The sequence below is a fragment of the Salvelinus sp. IW2-2015 genome, linkage group LG5 (genome assembly GCF_002910315.2).
Source record: "Salvelinus sp. IW2-2015 linkage group LG5, ASM291031v2, whole genome shotgun sequence".
NCBI lineage: Eukaryota > Metazoa > Chordata > Actinopteri > Salmoniformes > Salmonidae > Salvelinus > Salvelinus sp. IW2-2015.
The window spans coordinates 25,047,957-25,069,699 of NC_036844.1; the positions used below are offsets into that span (position 1 = coordinate 25,047,957).

Here is a 21,743-nt window from a genome sequence, read left to right on the forward strand (position 1 = left end):
ACATATATAAACTCTGGATTGCTGATGCTATGTAAAGGCCAATGAGAGGCTTTGAAGCCACTGGTTGGCCATATTGGCACTCCCCAGAAGAGGCAGTCCTCCATAGGAATGAATGGAATTCCACAGTATTTCAATTATATGTTTCAAGGATAAAATTACATGTTTTTAAGTATTTGTTATTTTATGAGGACAGTAAAATTAAAACTTTCAAAACATTATACATTCTACTTTAAGGAATATATTTTTTTCATTTTTATGTTTAGCGCACATAATATAATTTGACATTATGCATTAAGTTGTACAGTACACTGAGTATACAAGACATTAAGAACACCTGCTCTTTCCATGACATAGACTGACCAGGTGAATCCAGGTGAAAGCTATGATCCCTTATTGATGTCACTTGTTAAATCCACTTCAAATCAGTGTATATGAAGGGGAGGAGACAGGTTAAAGTAGGATTTTTAATCCTTGAGACAGTTGAGACATAGATTGTGTATGTGTGCCATTCAGAGGGTGAATGGGCAAGACAAACGATTTAAGTGCCTTTGACTGGGGTATGATAGTAGGTGCCATGCACACTGGTTTGTGTCAAGAACAGTTTCCTGTGTGTATCAAGAATGGTCCACCACCCAAAGGACATCCAGACAACTTTTTTTTTATATATATATATTTTTTTATTCAAGTTTTACAAAATGTACATCAATGTAAGTACAAAGATTTTACCATATCCCAACCACCCTCCCTCCATACAACACATCCACCCAACCCCCCAGTCCCTTCCCTACCTCTCAGCCTTACCTCAGTCCACCCACCTCGATTCCCTCCCTCCCTCCCAACACCCACCCCCAAACACCTTCCATCACCCACCTGATCACCCATATAGCCAACCCATCCCACATCCACCACCCTGATCACCCCATATAGCCAACCCATCCCACATCCTCCCACCCTGATCACCCATTATAGCCAACCTCCCACATCCACCCACCCTGATCACCCCATATAGCCAACCCATCCCACATCCACCCACCCTGATCACCCCATATAGCCAACCCATCCCACATCCTCCCTCAATTTGGTCCTAGAAAACAACAATTCTACAGAGATTTCACAACAAATAAACAATCAAGAATACGGGGGGGATACAAACAACTCAATACAGATTMAAAATACTTAAACAGAAATAAATACATGATCAGTAAACCTTAGTCAAACTTGCTTGGACTGGATAGCATTATATTGATGACTGTACCTATTATATAATGACTACTGGTAATGTCTACTGGGAAACCTTAAAGCCCATCATCAGAGGGGAGCCTCTGCAAGCCATTAAAATATGATATAAATGTTTGCCATTTTCTAACAAATGTATCATTGGAACCCCTAAGAGAATACTTAATTTTCTCATGCTTTAGGAAGAACATTACATCGTTGAGCCATTGAGAAGTAGAGGGGGGCTGAGCAGACTTCCACTGGAGAAGAATTCTACGTTGAGCTAAGAACGATGTAAAAGCAACAATATCTGCATGTTTGGGGTCCAAGGGGAACAAATCTTCTGGAATACCAAAAACAGCTATCAAGGGACAACACTGCAGGTTAATTTCAAGCACCTCAGATAAAGTTTTAAAAATATAATTCCAGTAATTTTGTAGTTTAGAGCATTGAATGAACATGTGACTAAGGTCACATGGTGAGACATGACATCTATCACACTCATCATTTACATTTGGATATGTCAGTCTGGATTTTAAAAAATGCACACTCTGTAAAACCTTAAATTGTATGAGACCAAGACAAGCACAAGATGTAGTGGCGCGTACTCTATCAATCGCCTCATCCCACCACTCCTGTGTAAATTCAACACCTCAAGCAGATTTCATTTTGTTGGTGTAGTATTTGTCCAATGACAAAATACGTAGATAGATCTGAGAAATWACTGCTTTTTGTCGAGGTAATAGAGTCAATTTGCCATCCCAGGGTTGACAAGGGGGTGGAGCAGGGAACCCATACAATTGGGAGGAGACACAATGCCTAATTTGAAGGTAACGGAAAAAGTAAGATGGAGGCAAAGAGTATTTAGAGGCCAGGTTGGGAAAACTAGAAAAKAATATATTTACATATAAGYAATGGGAGTACTTAATACCTTTCCTTGTCCAGTAAGAGAAAGCATTATCTATTAGAGAAGCAGAGAATATGTGATTCTTATCAATAGGACCCATAGTAGATGCAGCTGAGAATTTAAAATGTTGTCGAAACTGGTACCAAATCTTAAGTGTGGAAAGCACTACAGGATTGCGAGTATAGCGAGAGGGGGATGTTTGTAGAGAAGAGCAGAGTAAAGCAGGAAGAGAAGAAGAAATACAAGAATGTGCCTCTAGGTGGCACTATGGGGTATCTGGAGCACGTAACCACAATGGCAATTTCTGAAAGTTGGCTGCCCAGTAACAGTATAAAAGTTGGGTAGTGCCAGCCCTCGACTAAACTTGCATCTCTGAAGTAAAGATCTACTGACTCTGGATACCTTTCCTCCCCAGATAAATGTGGTAACAACCTGATTGATTGACTTTAAAAAACACTTTGGTAAAAACAATGGGATAGATTGAAATAAATAAAATAGTTTGGGTAAACTGTTCATTTTTACAGCATTAATCCTTCCTATAAGTGATAGTGGTAAGCTACCCCATCTCTGAAAATCAGTTTATTTTGCGCAAGAAGGGGAGCAAAGTCTGCAGAAAAAAAGAGCATGTAATGAACAAGTTACGTTCATTCCAAGGTATTTGAAACCAGAGCGGCTAAGCTGAAAGGGCAAGTCTGTCTGCTGGAGCTATAGCACTGCTGGATTGATTGGGAAGCACTCACTTTCTGGAGATTCAGCTTGTAACCGGAGAAGGAGCAAAAGTTATCCAGAATAGAAAGGATAGAAGGTAAACCGGTTACAAGGTTATTTACATAGAGTAACCAATAATCTGCATATCATGATTACCTATGTTCAACTCCTTCCCGTGTTACACCTTGGAAAGAGGAGGATGCCCGTAAAGCTAATGAAATGGGCTCAATGGCGATGGCAAATAATAAAGGGGACAGTGGGCAGCCTTGGCRTGTCCCACGTTCCAGGGCAAAATAATCCGAACAGGTGTCATTGGTRCAGACACTGGCCTGGGGATATGTATACAAGAGACGGATCCAAGAGCTAAATTTGTCCCCAAATCCAATTTTTTTAAGAACAGCAAATAGGTACTCCCACTGAATTCTGTCAAATGCCTTCTCTGCTTCTAGGGAGATTACCATCTCAGGGGAGTTGGAGAATTGTTTAAATCATGTTAAACAGCATCCGAATGTAAAAAAAATTATATCTGTCCTTTATAAAGCCAGTTTGTTCATGTGATATGAGTCTTGGTAAGACTACTCCCAGGCGCCTCGCTATCACCTTCGCCAGCACCTTTACATCCACATTAAGGAGGCTTAGGGGCTTAAATGAAGAACAGGAAGTGGGGTCTTTCCCCTTCTTAAGAAGAGACGCTATTGAAGCCTGTGTTAGGGTAGGTGGCAATGAGCCATGTTCAAGTGATCCATTATACATAGATAAAAGTAAAGGGGCTAACTTGGCAAAGAATTTCTTAAAGAACTCATTTGGAAACCCATCAGGCCCTGGAGCCCTGATAACAGAGAAAACTGCTGAAAAAAGCAAAGCAAAATAACAAAAAATAAAAACATAGGACCGAAAAAGGTCACTCACCCTCCCCTTCCACGTAAAACCCAAAGTCTCCTTCCCCAGTGAATGGAGACAGCAGGTTGAAATTTGTGCAGACTCGGTGCATATAAACAGAAAAACGTCCTATCCTAATGCGGAGAGGCTCCACAGCACCAGTCGTGAAATACATTTGAAAAGGGATTCACAAAACGGTAAAGTAGGTCAACAGATATCCAAAACAAACATCCCATGACAGTGTAACGGAACTGTCCTGACTCAGGGAGTCTTCAATCAGTGCAACACGCACAATGTGTCTTAAGGATGGACAAATAAGTGTCCCACAGTATGTTACCCTGTTACAAAAAAGAAAAGGGGCTGAGTGTCTGTACATGTACGAATGATCAATAGGGCGTAATAAAGTGGTGAAAAGTCCTTCAGTAAGTATCTAGACGAAAAGAAAGAAAAAAACAGAGGAAAGCTCTGCAAAAGCCTGGAATTGTAGCCATGCATTATTACGCTAGCCATCTAGCCAAATAAAAAGGACCTTCCAAATGTGTAGCTTAAATGACAACCTCACAAGTGTCAGCGATTGTGTGCAGATATGTAGCGGAGTCAGGCGCAGGACACAGGTTTTGAGCATCACATAGGTGTTTACTCAAAATACAAGCAAAATTCCAAATAGGAATAATTACAAACACACTAGCACATACAACAACCACTAACGACACAAACAATCACGGACAGAACAGAAATSTATGCCAGAGGGTTAAATAGGGAACATGATAGGAGAATTGAAACCAGGTGTGTGTAATACAGACAAAACAAAACGAAACTGAAACATGGATCGGTGGTGACTAGAAAGCCGGTGACGTCGACCGCCGAACACCACCCGAACAAGGAGAAGGGCCGACTTCAGCGGAAGTCGTGACAACARGACAGTATTAGTCATTTTTATCAGAGTTCAATAACGTTAGTGTTTCTGCCGAGTAGAAAAGGAATGGCAACAGGGAGGAAAAAAAATGCCCTGCAGTAAAAGTTAAGCATACCTTCGACTTAGAGGCTATGCATGATACCTGGCAAAAGAGTAGGTCATAGATCCAAGATACGGCTCAGAAGTGACTGTCGAACCAACGCTGGGCGTCCTCGTGGGAGTCTAATTGTAGCTTCCCCCCAGCATGTTCAATGTGCAGACGAGCAGGGAAGCGGAGTGAGAATTTCACTTTCTTCTCATGAAGTTTGCGTTTCACATCGAGGAATTTAGCTATTTTCTTGGCGACATTCGAGCTGAGGTCAGGAAAGTGTAGCTGGTCTCTGCCCTGCCTCTGGAGGATGCGCTCCTTGTCACGGTAGTAGTGAAAACGGACTATAAACACTCTAGGCTTGGAGTTGTCGTCTCCKCCCGCTGGGGAGGGGCCAATGCGGTGGGCTCTATCCAGCTTCGGGGATGATGGAACGATGGCCGGACCCAGCACATCCACAAAGAAGTCTGATATGAACTTAACTGAGTCCCTTCCTTCACGTTTCTCTGGTATACCAACAACACGAAGATTGCAATGGCGAGAACAGGATTCCAGGTCATCGGTCTTGTCAATCAGCTTTTGGTTTTCGGAGCTCAGACGGGCAACCGTTTTCTCAAGTGCTACTATGCGGTCACTGTAGTCACACAGGTCATGTTCAAAGCTGTCAATTCGGCGGCCTTTTTCCTCCGCGGCGGCTCGGACACCATCTAAGACAGCGGAGAAGGGGGCCAGAGCAGCATCGATGGCAGTTTTTGAGCTGAGTGGCAATGGTAGCTGTAATTTCTGAGACCAGAACCGTACGGAGGTTCTGAAAATCTGTGGGGAGTGTGACCGCATGAGGCTCTGTAACAGTTGGACTGGAGTCGGCGCCATTACCATTCATGCTTGCCATCACGGTTGAAACGTTAGTTACAGGTCTTCTGCTCCTCAGGTTGTGTGACATTTGAATCAATAAGATAACTTATGTACTCATCAATCAAATATGATATGTAAGAAAGTGGAATGCAAAGTATAAATTTGGCAAAATTAACTAATGCGTAGGAGCCTCGTCCATGASCTTCTTCTCCATTCACATGCTAAACCGGAACTCTGACATCCAGCCAACTTAACATAACTGTGGGAAGCTTAGGCGTCAACATGGGCCAGCATCCCCGTAGGTGTTCCTAATGTTTGGTATAATCAGTGTATGTAATAGAATAAATGTGGCAAAACAAATGTAGACGTTAATAAATGCATTTATTTAGCTCCCAAAATATTTTTACAATGGTGGGTAAGTGCCAAGATGGCTTAAAAACAGCGCCCCCTGTTAGTGATCTCGTGTATATGTATAAATGATTGTTTGGTATCTATGCGTTGTGTAGGATAACTGGTCTTAGCCCTGACCCTATCAAATCTACAAGAAGCAACATCTCTCATCTTATCAGTCAAGTTACAGTATGTTGCATGACTTTGAATGTTAAGCCACAGACTAATTTACCAGTACTAAGATCCTAGGCTCTGACCAGTGGAGAATGCTTGTTTCAGTGGGTAACCTATGCAGTGCATTCGGAAAATATTCAAAGCCTTTAACTTTTTCCACATTTTGTTACATTACAGCCTTATTCTAAAATGTATTAAATAAAACACTCCCTCATCAATCTACACACAAAAACCCATAATGACAAAGCAMAAACAGGTTTTTAGAAATGTTTACAAATTAATTAAAAATTAAAAATGAAATACCTTATTTACATAAGTTTTCAGACCCTTTCTTATGAGACTCGAAATTGAGCTCAGGTGCATCCTGTTTCCATTGATCATCCTTGAGATGTTTCTACAACTTGATTGGAGTCCACCTGTCGTAAATTCAATTGATTGGATATGATTTGGTAATACACCTSTCTATACAAGGTCCCACAGTTGACAGTGCATGTCAAAGCAAAAACCAAGCCATGAGGTCGAAGGAATTGCCCGTAGAGCTCAGAGACAGGATTGTGTTGAGGCACAGATCTGGGGAAGGGTGCCAAAAAATGCCTAAGGCATTGAAGGTCCACAAGAACATAGTGGCCTCCATCATTCTTAAATGGAAGAAGTTTGGAACCACCAAGACTCTTCCTAGAGCTGGCCGCCTGGCCAAACTGAGCAATCGGGGGAGAAGGGCCTTGGTCAGAGAGGTGACCAAGAACCCGATGGTCACTCTGACAGAGCTCCAGAGTTCCTTCCAGAAGGACAACCATCTCTGCAGCACTCCACCAATCAGGCCTTTATGGTAGAGTGGCCAGACGAAAGCCACTCCTCAGTAAAAGGCACATGACAGCCCGCTTGGAGTTTGCCAAAAGGAACTTAAAGGACTCTCAGACCATGAGAAACAATATTCTCTGGTCTGATGAAACCAAGATTGAACTCTTTAGCCTGAATGCCAAGCGTCACATCTGGAGGAAACCTGGCATCGCTCATCACCTGGCCAATACCATCCCTACGGTGAAGCATGGTGGTGGCAGCATCATGCTGTTGGGATGTTTTTCAGCAGCAGGGACTAGGAGACTAGTCAGGATTGAGGGAAAGATGAACGGAGCAAAGTACAGAGAGATACGGGTGGCAGGTAGCCTAGTGGTTAGAGTGCTGGACTTGTAACCAAAAGGTTGCAAGATCGAATCCCTGAGCTGACAAGGTGAAAATCTGTCTTTCTGCCCCTGAACAAGGCAGTTAACCCACTGTTCCTAGGCCAYCATTGAAAATAAGAATTTGTTCTTAACTGACTTGCCTAGTTAAATAAAAAATAATAATAAAATACTCAATGAAAACCTGCTTCAGGACCTCAGACTGGGGCAAAGGTTCACCTTCCAACAAATAAAATAAAATGTTATTCGTCACATGCGCCAAATACAACAGTTGTAGACCTTACAGTGAAATGCTTACTCACAAGCCCTTAACCAATTTTAAGAAAAATAAGTGTTAAGTAAAAAAAAATCTAAGTGAAAAATAGAAAACAAAAGTTAAAAAATTATTAAACAGCAGGACAGGACAACGACCCTAAGCACACAGCCAAGACAACGCAGGAGTGGCTTCAGGACAAGTCTCTGAATGTTCTTGAGTGTCCCGGCCAGAGCCTGGACTTGAATCCGATCTAACATCTCTGGAGAGACCTGAAAATAGCKGTGCAGCGACGCTCCCCATCCAACCTGACAGAGCTTGAGAGGATCTGCAGAGAAAAAAGGGAGCAACTCCCAAAATACAGGTGTGCCAAGCTTGTAGCATCAAAGCCAGGAAGACTCAAGGCTGTAATTGCTGCTAAAGGGGCTTCAACAAACTACTGAGTAAAGGGTCTGAATACTTCTGTAAATGTGATATTTCCAGGGTTTTTTATTTATAAATTTGCAACAATTTCTAATAACCTGTTTTTGCTTTGTCATTATGTGTCACGTCCTGACCATAGAGAGCCCTTCTTTTCTATGGTAGAGTAGGTCAGGGCGTGACTGGGGGGGTTTTCTACTTATTATTTTCTATGTGGGGTTCTAGTTTAGTTTTTCTATGTTGGTGTTTGGTATGATTCCCAATTAGAGGCAGCTGGCTATCGTTGTCTCTAATTGGGGATCATATTTAAGTAGCATTTTTCCACCTGTGTTTTATGGGATATTGTTTTGAGTTAGTGTATGTTACACCTCTTAGTTACGGTTCGCTGTTTGTTTCGTTGTTTCTTTATTGTTTTGTTTTGCTTAAGTTTCACTTAGAAATAAAGATGTGGAACTCAACCTCCGCTGCGCCTTGGTCCGATATTTATTTCAGCGAACGTGACATTATGGAGTATTTTGTGTAGACTGATGAGAAAAAAAACTATTTTTGGCCACTTTAGAATAAGGCTGTAATGTAACAACATGTGGAAAAAGTGAAAGGGTCTGAATACTTTCCAGATGCACTGTACGTGTGCTTACAGCAATGTAGTGATGTTCTGTAATGGAGATTGACACCTGAATGAAGGAGACCATTGACTGCAGAAGTCTCTATCACGTTTCTGCATTAGGACCCTAATCCAGTTACCATTACATTCTATTATGCCAGGTGTAATAATAATGAGGATGTAATATGGGCTGCTTCCCAAGGCAGAGACTATGTTTGACACTTTTGAACAATTCACAAATTGTAGCAATTCTAAATCAGTAAGGGGAGCCTTTCAGTTGCTAGGCAACAGTCTTGGCATCATTGTCCCTCACAATATTTGTACAACCCACACCTATTCAAGCTATGTTTAGGGGATGGATGTGCAGCCATATAATTGGGAATTGGAATATTAGTGTACTGTATGTTTGTTAGGTAGCTAGCAAGCCAGTTTTAGAGGAGTGACTCCATGCATTTTTCTAATTAACTACCAACATGCCATTATTCCATTCAAACAATGAGGTCAATCCACAGCTATACACTGGCTGAAATCAGTTGATGATAGGACTTAAACAAGTTGTAAATACAACAAGTATTGATATTGTATCATATAATAGCACTCTCAGCTTTTTTTACATTTATGGTATGTTTATATATATTATTTAATATATATACAGGATATTTATACAGGAAATGTGTATAAAACCCTTATAAACTGTATTTATCATTATATGACAATATTTTAGGTTGACAATAATTCTACTACACAATTTCTGGTATATCACATGCCTTACTTTAATTTTCCTCTATAATTAAAATGTGGATTATGTCTCTTACTGACATTCATTCCAATTAGACGGGTTTGGATTTTTCCCTGACCAATATGGCTATCATTTTCACCCCATTCTGGAACATTGAGGGTCTATAACATAGCCTGCTAGTCATTTAATAGGATCTCTATGTGCACAGCTATGTTTACTTAAAGGGAAAATCCACTCAAAAACAGTTTAACATTTAGCCTACTCCATTCTAAACTGGGTCATCTCATAGAGAATGAGAGACATTCCAGGGTCAATCATGCGTAGGTCAAGGATGCTACAAAWTCTGGGTGAGATTATTTTTGGAGGGGCGTTAACCCATAGAGTTCTATCTCTTTGTGCAAACCCCTGCTCTACCTGAATATTCTATTGTAGCTATTTGAAGATTTTAAAAAATAGAAGAGAGCTCCTCCTCAGCAGCACTAGGCTGTAAATCTCTCTGTACRGTGAAGCGTTACACTTAAAGTCTTGATAAAGTATTACACTGTACAGCATCAGGTTACATGATTGAATCATGTAAGGCTAAATGATATCATGCTGGGCTGTCAAACCTAAATAAGTTCTACCCTCAATGTTCAGTCTATTAGTGAGTTTTGATAGGCCACTGATGGGAGCTGCATTGAATACCAATAAACTGTAAAGTGATTTTTTTCCATATTCTCTGAAAAAACAACAGTTTTTATCAATATTTAAATAATCCAGCAGAGTAAACATTTGGCCTCTAAAGATTCCATAGAATTTTATGACAGRCACTGTGTTTGGCAGTGTGACCGGAATTGATTAAGAATACACTGTGTGAAACTTTTCTGAATGATGAAACAAAGAAAAAATACCTTGGCTCACCTAATAGACAGCGTTCTCTCATCTGTAATGGGCGTGACTAAATAGAAAATACAGATACAGTAAGACTGCTCTTGGAATGAGGAGAGACTGTGGGYATATCAGTTACACTAATTCAACAGCCTACCTTGAACAAAAAAGGGGATACTAAATGATCAACTGAGGGACAGTGTAATTTGCCTGGCTACCCAGACTCCTTGCTCTGTTCAAACACTATGCCATACCCACAGACGTTAGTTTTTTCTCAGCAAGGTCTGTAACGGATGACATGGCTGCGGATGAATTTAGTGTGAGGTGTCAGGCTACAGTGTAATATGTCCGACTGTCTTTGCGCTCTAGTTCTTTGCTATTTATTACATGGTATACTACAGAAGAAAAGCCTTGAATTACTTCATATCCTCAAGCAGCTCTCAACCTTTTTCTTCTCACATTTCCATTTGGTTAATCTGTAGACTAAGACAGCCTGTATTTATCCCCTAGACTATTTTCTGGTTGTTTGATATGAAAGATATTTTGGACTAGGCTTTATATATTGATGTGTTTTGAGAGAGAGAGAGAGAAAGAGAGAGAGACGGAGAGACGGAGAGAGAGAGTTTCATGTCAAAGCACAGAATGCCTGCTGATGTGCTTTTCATTCTGTTGGTTTGAATCCTGAGCAGTCAGTCATTCAGGAAATGTAATCTACAGTGGGACAATGACAAGGTCACAAGGATCACAGAAGGCAAGGTCACTGAAAAAATGAAAGGTCTTTTAAAGGTTCATACTTTAGTTGAGGGTCTGTATAAGAAAAGGGAAGCACACACACACACCACACACAGACCCCACACACACACATGCACACACGCACGCACACACGCACACACACAGAGAGAGATCCATCCTGGCTTGACCATAAGGCACTGCAACCATTACCATTCACATGGAGGGTATGGGTGCCAAGGGAAGCGGAGAGGATATTGTGACACACCCTGCCTCTTGGTAGAAAAGTCAATGTAAAGTCAATGTAAAGGGTTTTACCCSTCTTACCCGTCTTCAAACCTAGCTCGACCTGTTCAGTTTATCTTCATTAAGACTACATTCATGTGAGACCAATAGAATAATTGATGAACTTTCAAACTCCTCCGCTGTCTCTCCTCTGCAAGATGATGAGTCATTTTATTTTGACCTCAAAGTGCACAGGCATGAATATTACAGACAGCCTAAGACAGTGAATTGAACATCAATACATAACGTTTACTGTGTAACAAGACCTAATCTGGAACTCGGATATGCAGAAAACAACATTGTTATTGTTATAAGCAGAACTTCAACATTGCACAATTTTTGTGTCCCACCTTCAAGAGAACTCTACCTTTTGATATTTTAGAAAGTGTGTTTACTATTTTACTGGTGGAGAGTCTGTAACAACAATGGAAACAGGTAAGGAATTCAAAATACAAGAAATAGATATCTTATTCATGACAAATCCCGAAATGGACGGAAGGGACAAAGAGACACTGGGGGGTTAGCTGAGGGGTCAAGTTTCGTGTGTTACACAAAGCGGAGTATTCCTCCCTTCTCCTGGCTCTGTCTGGAGAGGGCCAGCCCCCAGATACCTATGGGTCACGATGCATTCACCTCTACATCAATAATGTATGGCTCTGCCTACATTTAACCCACCATGCACTGGAACCACACACTGGTAGGTGCTAGAGACTATATCCCCCTCTATAGTACAGAGTACAGATTAAACATATTTGAAAAGATAGAAAGGGCAATGTTTGTAAAGTCAATGTTTCTAAAGTTAATGTTTGTAAAGTTAAGCAGGCAAAATCAAATTAGATATGATGTTATGCCATACTCCCATTTATTTTCCAATCGCCTCTCTCACCTCTCATTTTAAATGTGCATGGCTGTAATTTAATATATCAAAGTATCATTTTCAATGCATTTGGAAGATGCCTGAACTTACATTTTACTATAGGCTCCCATTAGATCTCTAAATTGCATAATGATGTTGTCTGAGATGATGATATTGATTCATGGGAGGTTTGAGTGGGGCTGTAAAAGCCTCAACACTCCCATATATGACGTTTCAACCTTTCTGGGAGGTTATTGGTTATTAGTGTATTCTGGCACAAGCGTTTTTTTTTATCTGGTCCTCGGCGAATCAAGAAGGTAACATTTTAGATTGAGTAGCCTGCAAGTTATCTAGTTCCTCAATACTTTCGATTGACTGACTAGCAAGGCTCGTTGTTAGTGTGGGTCCGAATAGTGAATAGCATTGCTTCATGGTTCAACTTCTGTCTCGCTGTAACTGTGCTGTGCATACGGCTGMATTTTCGACAGAGTTGCCCTGTAGCTCTCCACACGCGCAAGTGACAAGAAAGARATTTCAGCACTGGAGCTGTCCACGCAATCTTTTTGACGGACTCGTATCACTCTTATCACCTATGCTATAGGTTATTTAGATCACATTTGCACTATAGATTTGTAAGTGAGGCTATTTGAGTGAGTGTCACGCATACATAAAATACCATTCAATGCATTGTGGTAAAGAAACACGAGTAAGCTAAACCCGCACATCGCCTACTTTTTATTCAATCGAAGCCTTAAAATGCTGGGTAGCCGTGCGTGAGGCACAAGAAACAAGGAATTCTCAAGTCACCGTGGAGAGTTGTCCGATTTTTATCTCAGGTAAATTCCGTTTATTTATATTTTCAATATGACAGAGACTAACAGCAAAATTGTTCCATAACACAACGTTTCACAGTTGCATTTCCAATTACTTTTTGATTGATGCATCAAGGATGACAAGGCTCGAATCGAATCTGGGGTTATTGCAGCAGCTATAGAATTTTTCTTTAACAGACAATGATTGATGGCTGTGTTTTAAAATGAACATTCATAGGCGGGATTTAGTGATCTAGTGTCATGAAGTTCCTCGCATCTCTTTATGTGCAACCAGGGTGAAACACACATTTGCGGGTGTGTAATGTAGGCTTGGCATCAGACCGTTTTGCAGCCGATCAAGGTCAGCTCTCAGACGGGTGCGGATCCTAGCCACACATGATTATGTCATGCATTATAACCTCTGTTGAGTGGTTCAACCTACCTTTGGTTCAGTACTACTACAGACTGTGTGTCCCATCCTGGGCTAATCCTTGGGTAAACACAGGCCCTGTGCCTGGAGAGTTCTAGTGCCCTGGACTGAGTCCTGCTCCACAGCCTGTGACAGATCTCCTGCCTTTTGCACAGTGCCCATTGTCAGCTTCTCTCAGCCTCAGTGTATTGGCTGGTACTGGCACAGCCTCTCAGTTTGCCTGGCAGCCTGTGAATGCCAACATGGGGACTCCTCTCTAAGGATGCATTTAGAATTAAATTCCTCCACTTCCAGGCGCTTCTGTGTTCTCGGTGTACCAGAGATATGGAATCCCAGCAGGTCAGGGAGATTTTGTCTCAAGCATTTTTGTGTATGTTTACCAGTGTGTGTGTGTGTGGTTATTTTGTGTGTGTCTGGTTGTTTTGTATGTGTGTGGGTGGTTTGTGTGTGTGTGCGTGTGTGTGTGGTTGTTTTGTGTGTGTGTGTGTGTGGTTGTTTTGTGTGTGTGTATGGTTGTTTTGTGTGTGCTTGTATTTGTGTTTACAATTCTGCTCACTGGTGAAGGCCTGGCCTGGTTGAACTCGTTAGTGTAATTASTTCCAGGTCTTTGCTCTGTGGGTCCATGGATGAGATCCTTGGCTAAATGGGATTCATTCCCATGAACAGAAATGCTATGTGGCGCCCCCATTCAATTAATCTCCCCGCACAATCCCGGCATGAAAAGGAGGACTGGTTGGGATTCTAATCTACACATACCGAGAATGGACCTGTGAAGAAAAACATGTCACTACTGTCACATGGACAACCAACTCTGTAGTCAGACCCAGCACCTTAACCCCTACTGTCAAACTGGGTTCATTACAGAAACTAGAGCTGTTCTTTATGATAATAAACTGTCTGTTGGGAAAAGCCTGTACAAATAGTCTAGATTAAACAGATTCTCTTAAATCCACCAGTTTGCATAACGCAGGATAAAAGATTGCTATTGTAGGAGCTTAACGTGGATGACATTCCACAGTGACACCTGTGCAGACGAGGTGTCTGACGGAATACTAATGGACAACCAAGTTGTCCTAATCAGCCCCTAATACACTGTTTTACAAGGCTCACAGGAGCCAACCCATTCTAATTCCAACCCAAGATTAATGTCCTGTTTTGCATACGCTCTGCCTTTGCCAAAATGTCGTCTCTGCGGGACAAAAATAGATTCTCTATTACACCCAAGGACTTCAAGTATTTTGGGGGGTATTATGCATGAAACGTACAAAATAAATGTCAAATCAAATTGACTGGCTTTCATTAGTGCACAGTGTTGTGTTGGTGAATTATGGTACTGTTTATTGTATCACTTCCCTTCAGTGGGCTCTGAGCAGGGCTGGCAATGCCAGACATGGTCTCGTTCTGATCAACCATGTCTGACCAGTGGAGTGTAGAGAGCCTACAAAAGGGATTACTGGGAGCGAGAGCTAGATCAGAGGGATTTAAAGAGCACCATGGCGCCATCTTCCTCCAAAAGTATCAATATTTCATTACACCAAGACAGTGCTGTGAGCTCCAGCCATCCTGTTCACCACCATTGGGTGCTTTGCTTCATAGAGCAAACCCAGATGTCTTTGTTAAAGCTGACAAGCTAATAAAACTGATTCAACTGTTTCTATAGGCAACACAAATACATTCAGACTTTATCACTCTATGTGAAAGTGCTCTTATTTAGCTTGTGCAAATTCTATTTGCTGTAGCTCTGCCAAAAACACTGCACAATCATTATTCCTGCTGTGTTACACTATGTACCCAGTTCACCATAGGCTTTACGAGTCTTGTTATATGCAACAATATGAAAGATACAAGTGCCTGCCCATAAAAGTGCCTAGAATTCTGCCCATACAGTATCTCGAGACCTAGTGGGAGAATATCCAGACTGTTGCAGTGGAGCTTGTTCAGAATGGGATTGCATCAAGTCCTGCCATGCATCAAGTCCTGCCCCAAGGAGTGGCCATGTTTTCCTCCCCATCTACTTCTAATTTTTATCCAGGGGCATTTAAATCATTCAGAGTGGTCCAACCTTCTGTGCAGAGCAGCACAGGCAGCTGCTCCTGTAGGAAGCTAGTGAACACACAGCCCGAGGGAACCCCAGCACTCCTCCTCATTTCTATGGATTTAGCCTGCGTTGTAGTATGTGGGCCAAAGATAGTTGTTTGCCACCCTCCAGATATTTTAAGTCTTTAGTCCCGTTTGTAAATAAATACAGTCTTCACATCTATGAATTCTCACATTCTGAGTGTCWCCTGAGGTAAGATTAGTGTAAGACACTCTTATGAAAACACCAGTCAAGTGTGAGGGGAAGTATAATGTTCAAATGTTTTGCATTTTTGACAGTTTCATGGCAAAAGCTTTGGGTTAGAAGACCTGCTAGGTAACCAGTGGCAGATTTCTAAATCCCTTTATTACATCAGTGTACAAAGCACTGACCCAGGTGTGTCAGCTTTGACTTGCCCACAGAAGAACAATAAATAAGGCCCTCGTTTATAATTCACAAGTTAACCTCAAAACGGTGAGGTCTCCTACACTGCTCAGTCTCTCTGTGAGCAGCGGAGGCTCCAGCTCCATCTCCATGGGAGGATGTTACGTAATGAAAGGTGGATAATGTCTTATGTCTATCAGGGGGTGCCAGGTCCTTTTAATCAGGATGGGAGTGTGTTTGTGCCAGGTCTGGTCAGCCAGGGATGGCCTCTAGTGGAGCTTGACTGTGGCCTTCCTGTGGTTCTCCTCGGATGCGCTGTTAGATAGTCTATCATAGAGCCTCAATACTGTGTCTGTCTGTCTGATGTGTCACCCGTCCCCCGTCACCTCAACACTCTGGAGGAGGATGGACACATCACTGGCTGAGATTAATTACAGCAGCATAATCATCTTCTCCTGGCACTCAAAATACTTTGATGAGCTTGTGTTCACACTATGTTCCCCTGCTCCCTGTCTGTCAGTCTGACTGTCCACCCGTCCATCTGTCTGAGCTGCTAGTTCCACAGGTCCACAGAAAGAGGCTGTACCAGTAAAGGCAGTAAAGGCCGATGGGTGTTTGGGAAGAGTGTCCTATCCTCCAAATCCTGTCATTGAGCAAGATTCAATAATATACCAAGAAGGCCCACGCACAGAAGCCTCAAAACTGTAGTCATATTAGAGCTAACTGAGAAAGAGAGGAAAGGACAGAGGCAGGGAAGCACTCCGATGGTACTCTAGATGAATGGGATTGGATTTCACACAACCACTTATCTGGAGCGTGGCTGGATGAGATTGCATTTCAGATCGCGACACGTGTCCTCTAAGTACCATGTAATCAACTTGAATCCCCAACAGCCCCCTTTTCAATAACTGAATTCATGGTCTCGAATGAGCCGAGTGGAATAAGCGAAAGTAGTTCTTTGTTTGTTACAGGAGCCACTGAAGATTACTGTGTTTTGTTCTACTCTTCCCATTCATTTTTTTGTTGATTTATGTTTAATGCTCATATCTAAAGTAATTTAATGTGATTGATGAGCATTAATGGCGGCAATCCAGGACCAGGAATGGCTGAGCTCAGTCTGGTGATAGATCATGATCCCACGAGGCACAGACTTCAATTCAACGTCTAGTCCATGTTGAAATGACATGGAAACAACGTTGGTTCAACCAGTGTGTGCCCAGTGGGATGTGTAACTGTACCTGAGAATGGAACCATTATGCACACGCACACACACACACAAAGTTGGTCAACATATCACTTTAATCGTAACTCTTGATAAAATAGCTAGTCCAATTAGCCATATCTCTCAAACAAAATGTATGCCATGCACACAGTAATGAGTACCCATCTCTCTCTCTCTCTCTCTCTCTCTCTCTCTCTCTCTCTCTTTCTCATCTCCTCTCTCTCTCTCTCTCTCCGCTCCTTGTCTCCGTCTTCTTCTTCTCGTCGGTCTTTCTGGTGGGATGCTGTGTTTTTGGAAGGTCTGAGTGTTTGGTGTGGAAGCTCTATCCTGAACTAACTTTCATCGGATTCTTTTCTTATACATGTTAGGTTTTCTATGGTGGAGGGTTATATGCAATATTGTTTTTTGGCGGTATCCAGAAGTTTTTTTTTCAAAGTTAGGGTGGAAGAGGGAAGAGACTTTCTGGGGGTTGAAGGTGTAGTGATGCGCAAATGGCTTCTCGAGCTAGCGCGAGGAGAACGCTGTCTATACTAGCCATGGATTCAGGTGTGTTTCCTGAGAAGAGAGTTAACGGTGGAGGCAGGTTTCTGCTCGCGGTCGGTGAACAGGTAGGAGCTGAGTTTAAATTTCCTGCTTCTAGAATGAACAACAAGCTGTGGTTGTGTTCATGAAAAGGGCTAATTTGGTCGGTAGGCTAATTGCCTAGCGGAATATTTGTAAGGGATGTGTTGGTGTCATTTTACCTCTCTCTACCCCTTCAACAAGAGTTGTAGTGGCAAATTTGCCTCCGTTTATCACGGATGATCAAATTAGGAAGAGCTGAGTCCGTTTTGGTAAGTTTGCTAGCGGTTTTCCGTGTACTGTCAGCAGGGTTTCAGGCAGATGCCGTTAAACACGTTGTTTCGTTCCGGAGGCCAAGTGTTTATGTTTCTGACAAAACGAGGCAACAGCTAAATGTGCATTTTAAAGTGGAGGCATGGGGAGGGGCTCTATGCAGGGTTTTGCCAAGCACAGATAGTTTCCTACGGTGGGGTTTTAATGTGGGATTTGGGGCACAAGAGCTTTGCGTGCCCCACATAAAGGCCGTAGACAAGGTGAGGATACAAGCGCAATGGGGGAAATCGAGGTCAAAATGCAGGGGGTAAGGAGATGCAGACAGCACGAGGCTGGGCCTAGTCAGTCTAGAGATGGTGGTGTAGATGAGGCTGGGCCTAGTCAGGCTAGAGATGGTAGGGTAGTGGAGGCTGGGTCCTAGTCAGGCTAGAGATGGTGGAGAAGCAGAGGCTGGTCTAGTCAGGCTAGAGATGGTGGGGAAGCACAGGCTGGGTCTAGTCAGGCTAGAGATGGTGGGGTAGCTGAGGCTGGGCCTAGTTATGCTATGGAGGGTGGTGTAGAGGGTGCTGGGTCTAGGCAGGCTATGGATGGTGGTATAGCAGAGGCTGAGTCTAGTCAAGCCTATGGATGGTGGGGTAGGTGAGGCTGGCCCAAGTCATGCTATGGAGGGTGGTGTAGATGATGCTGGGCCGAGTCATGCTATGGAGGGTGGTGCAGATGATGCTGGGCCGAGTCATGCTATGGGAGGTGTGTAGATGATACGGGGTCTAGTCAGGTTATTCTAGTGGATGAGGAGAGTATAGTGGGGAAGTGTAAGAGATTAGGGGGGAGGAGGAGGGTGTCAAGAGGAAGAAAAGGGTGTGGACAAAGGCACCATGGAAATGTTGCCTGTTGCTGTTGTGTGCGGTGAGGCCCTAACCAGGAGAGAAGGGCAAGGTGGTCAGGGTGGGACGATAGAGAAGAGCGAGGAAAGTGAGTCTGGAGGAAGAGGATGAGGAGTTATTTTTTTCAGACTCCTCTTCAATTGCCCGGAGCTGACAGCCAGTCAACCAGGGGGTCTAAGTACACGTTGAGAGAACTGACAAGGTTCCTGAATGTAGACTAAGGGAAAAGTTATCTTGAGGCTTTTTTCCTGATCTAGAAAGTTTTAAGATCAGTACAACATGCTATGAGAATGAGGGGCATGGTGTCTCTCACCCAAGAAACGTTTTAGGTTGAGGAGTGGGTCACAACAGTGCGTAAAGGTTTACCTTCAGAACACTGTTTAAATGTTTAATTTCTTACTGACACTGGGGCTTTTTGAGCTTCCTATTGGTCTATTTTCTCTGCTGGCTTTTTCCCACTTCTTTATGGAGACTCTTGGGTAGGCTCGCTTAATATAAATGGTGCCAGAGATGCGGGAAAGAGGAGTGTGTTGGGTGAATATGTAAAACAAAGAAAGTACAGGTGTTTGTTTCTGCAGGAGACGTATAGTGATGTGGTGAATGAAGTTGATTGGGGGCTCTGTGGAAAGGGGCAAGTGTGTTGAGCCATGGGACAAATCTTAGTGCAGGGGTGGCAGTCCTTTTTGCCCCGGTCTGGCTGTAAAAATTTGCTCCTCAAAGGAGGTGTGTAGGGGCAGGTTGCTTGTTGTTAAAGCAGAGATTAACAACATGGGTTTTGTCTTTACTAAATGGTGTATGCGCCTAACACAGGGAGAGAAGAGGGGTTCTATTTGGGAGTCTTAGACAGGAACTCTCACAAGTAGCGCCTGAGGAGACGCTGGTGATCGAGGTGATGGAACTGTATCAATGGATTTTACAAAAAGCAGAAATGGGGAAGAGCCTCATTCAGTGTCAGTGGGAGTGTTAAGGACATCTTAATCAGATTTGACTTAGTGGTTGTTTGGAGAACTAAACATCCACAACACAAAGCAGTATACGTGGGTGAAGGTTTTTTGGGGCTAGGGTGAGTGCAGCTCCGACTTGATCTGTTTTTACATGTCAGGAATCAGAGCAATAGGCTGCTGGGTGCTACATTCTCCCAGTGGGGTTTTCGGATCACCACAAACATGGCTTCGGCTGTCTATTTCACCAGGGCCCCGGCAGGCATCTTATTGGAAGTTCAATGTAAAGCCTTGACAAGATCGCACTTTTTTTGCTCAGGTTTCCAGACTTTTTGGGAAAGATGGGGGCAGCGAAGAGAAGGAGTATGAGTCTCTGACGTCAATGGTGGGATGTGGGGAAAAGTGCAAAATTCGGCTTTTTTCGTCAACAGTAACACAGCTCTCATCATCCTCAGAGCTAGGAGAAGTAGTGTGGGGAACTAGAGCGGTGTATTAGTGAGATGGAGGTAGAGGATGGTGGGGCAAGGCACTGTAGGCCTCCAGGCTAACTTAGCCGAATTACGTAGGTGACCTGGGGTAGTTTTTCCAGGTTAAAAGCAAAGGAAGCTCTTGTAAGAGCCTAGGCGTTCTCCATGCTCAGGAGATGGATGCTCCAGCTCCTTCTTCTTTGGTTTGGAAGACAGAGCAGTGAAGCCAAGGGTATGCATTGTCTCACGGCTGTCTGATGGGGCGGAGTTGACCTCTGTGGTGGGGGAGATGCGGGAGCGGACTGTGGAGTTTTATACTGATTGTATAGGGCAGAAATGTGTGATCCTATGTGTGCTCAGGTCTTTGTTCGGCAGGACTCCCTAAGCTCTCTCGGGCACAGAGGGATGAAATGGACATTCCTCTGTTGTCACATGAATGGCAGAGGCCGTAACCCAGATGTCCCCGGTCGTGGCACCCGGGGTCGATGGACTTCCAGGTGAGTTTTACAAAAAATTCTGGGGAAACTATTGGACAGGATTTCTTTTGCGTGTTGCGTGAATGCGTCGAGGTAGTGAGAGTTGCCGATGAGCTTGGCGTCGGGCGCACTGACTCTCCTGCCAAAAAAGGGGACTTGTGTGACTTAAGAACTGGAGGCCTTGTGGCATTACTCTGTGCGGACTATAAGATATTTGCCACGGTCCTCTCTAACAGACTGAATAGTCCCATTCTGGACTCTATAATACACAAGGAGCCAGAGACCATATTGTTGTACCGGGACGCTTCAATCTCACGGACAACTTGTTCTTTGATTAGGGAGCATGTTGGACTTGTCGAGAGGTTTCTAATGTGAACTTTGGACTGGTCTCTTTTAGATCAAGAGAAGGCTTTTGATAGAGTTGGAATCATGAGTATCTGTTTAATGTGATGTCTGTGTTTTGGGTTTGGGAAGAGCTTTGTGAACGTGTGAAGCTCGTATGTATGCTGGGGGCTCATGTATGGTTAAGGTGGGAGGGGCGCTCAGTAGGCGTCTGGGTGAGACGGGGCAATAGACCAAGGATGCCCTCTATTGGGCAGTGTACACACTAGCCATTGAGCTTTTTTAGGACTGCTACGCAGGAGACTGCGGGGAGTGTGCTGGACAGGCATGGCTGGTGGTGACAGGAATAGCAGTCTCAGCATATGCAGATGATGTTTCTGTGATGGTCAGGGATGGGCAAGAGATATGCAGGAGCTAGAGACACCAGTCTGAAGGTGTACGAGGGAGCTTCATCAGCTAAGGAAACTGGGGAAAGAGCAAAGCTCTGTTATGGGGGAATGGGGGGATAGGGCTCCTCCTCTGCTTCCAGGGGGTTTGCAGTGGGGTTGTGAAGGCCTTAAAGTGTTGGGGGGGTGTACCTGGGCTCGGAGAGGTGGGTCAGCAGAACTGGGAGGGGCTGTCACCGGCAGGGTGTCAAGACTGGCAGGTGGAGGTGGCTCCTGTCCCAAGTGTCATATAGAGGGAGGGTTGCTGATAATCAACAACCTGGTGGCATCTTCCTTGTGGCATAAACTGGCTGTCCATCAACCCCCCCGCCGGTCTGCTTGCAGACTGCAACGCAAGCTGGTGGACTTCTTTTGGTCGGGCC

At 43.4% G+C, this 21,743-nt stretch overlaps 1 protein-coding gene across 2 annotated transcripts in view; it reads left to right on the forward strand.

The window, feature by feature from the left end:
• The first annotated feature begins 12,357 nt into the window (after nt 1–12,357).
• LOC111964090 (PHD finger protein 24-like) overlaps nt 12,358–21,743 on the forward strand; it is a 28,640-nt gene continuing 19,254 nt past the window's right edge. For both annotated transcript variants that reach the window (XM_023987807.3, XM_023987808.2), the window contains exon 1: nt 12,358–12,902. The gene's annotated coding sequence lies outside the window, so the exon portion shown is untranslated. The remainder of the gene's footprint in view (nt 12,903–21,743) is intronic.